The sequence below is a fragment of the Gossypium hirsutum genome, chromosome A06 (genome assembly GCF_007990345.1).
Source record: "Gossypium hirsutum isolate 1008001.06 chromosome A06, Gossypium_hirsutum_v2.1, whole genome shotgun sequence".
In the NCBI taxonomy this organism is placed as follows: domain Eukaryota; kingdom Viridiplantae; phylum Streptophyta; class Magnoliopsida; order Malvales; family Malvaceae; genus Gossypium; species Gossypium hirsutum.
Window position 1 is genome coordinate 117394020 of NC_053429.1, and position 1767 is coordinate 117395786.

The 1767-nt window shown below is 35.1% G+C and overlaps 1 non-coding gene across 1 annotated transcript; it reads left to right on the top strand.

Annotated features, from left to right (window-relative positions):
• Positions 1 to 895: 895 nt before the first annotated feature.
• LOC121231507 (small nucleolar RNA R71) lies at positions 896 to 1002 on the top strand. The gene has a single exon (XR_005929565.1). It is a non-coding gene; the product is annotated as a small nucleolar RNA R71 (small nucleolar RNA).
• Positions 1003 to 1767: the final 765 nt, after the last annotated feature.

Below are 1767 nucleotides of genomic sequence, written 5' to 3' on the forward strand. Positions count from 1 at the left end.
GTCTTGCTTCAATGCTGCCAGATATGGAATTCATGATTTGTATTCTCTAACCATCGACTTATGTTTTTTCTTGCTTTCCTCAACCCAATCATTTTTCTCAACAGCTTCTAGATTCAGCTTTTTTTAAGGCTCGATTAACCCTTACACACTTCGAACAGTGATTATGTGGAATTTCTCCTTTGGGTTAGTTTCAGTGTTATTAGGTAAGCTACCTTGTTGTCTTTTCGAAACCAGTTTAGCAAGGTATCCAATCTAATTTTCAAGTCTTTGAATCGATGTTTGCTAATTTTTTAGAGCTATCTCAGTGTTCTGAAATCTAGTTTCAGACACCGAAATAAATTTAGCTAATGTCTCCTCAAGGTTTGGTTTCTTTTTTTGCTGATAAGGTTGTTGAAAACCCGGAAAGGGTTGTGACCATTAACTACCTTGACCACCCCAAGAAAAATTCAGATGATTCCTCCATCCTAGATTATAGATAATGCTATAGGGGTTATTTTGAGGTCTAGAATTATTACCCATAGAGTTGACTTGTTCATGCTCCATGTTAGAATCGAAGGGTAAACATTTCGAATTGATTGTCCCCGCTCCAATTGCATCACATTGCATTACTGGATTCATCATGCTACTGCAACTCAAACCATCAATCTTTTTACTCAGTGCTTCCACTTAACATGCCAACATAGGAACTGCATCTATATTAAAAACATCGACTGCTTTAATTGATTTTGTTCTCATGACTTGCCATTGATAATTATCCAGTGTCATCTCCTCAATAAACTCTTGAGCTACCTCAAGTGTCTTATTATTCAATGTTCCTCCAACTGCTGCATCAATTAATTGCTTAGCCAAGAGATTTACACTGTTGTAAAATGCTTGAACTTGTAACCACAAATGTAACCCATGATGAGGACACATTCTCAAAAGATCCTTAAATCTCTCACATGCATCATATAATGTCTCCAACTCAATTTGAGCAAAAGAAGAAATGTTGCTTCTCAACTTAGTTGTTTTAGTCGGTGGGAAGTACTTTAACAGAAACTTCTCAGTCACCTGATCCCAAGTCGTGATAGAACCCTATGGAAGTGAATTCAACCACTGTTTTGCCGTGCTCCTCAAAGAAAATGGGAACAACTGTAAGCGTATGGCATTATCAGTAACACCATTGATCTTGAAAATGTCGTAAATCTCTAGAAAATTAGCCATATGAACATTCGGATCTTCATCTTGCAACCCATCAAACTGAACATATTGTTGCAACATCTAAATTGTATTCGACTTGATCTCAAAATTATTCGTAACAACTATCGATCTGACAGCAACCCCAATCAAAGTACGCTTAGCATAATTATATATAGTTCGAGTAGCAAGACATGCAAGAGGCTGGGGATTATTTTGATTATCATCCATATCCACAGTAATGTCCTTTTGCTCTTGATCGTCTATTAAAATCTATTGATCTTACTGTAACACCTCAAAATTAGACCTAGAAGTTTCAAGGGTAAAATAGGAATTTTAGCTCAATCATGTAAGAAATTTCATAAATATGGTAACCGAAAATGTTTTCGACTATAGCTTTTAAAAAATGAAATCAATTTTTGAAAAATATGTTCAAAGGACCTCTAATTTGGAAAGTAGACTGATTTGTAAGAAGGTCCAAATTTTGAGCTTTTAAGAGGAAAATAAACCAAATTTAAAATAAGCCCATATTTCCCTCTTTTCACTTTAGTTTTGAAGTGAATAAAAGAAAAGAAAAGAAGCATTCTCTTC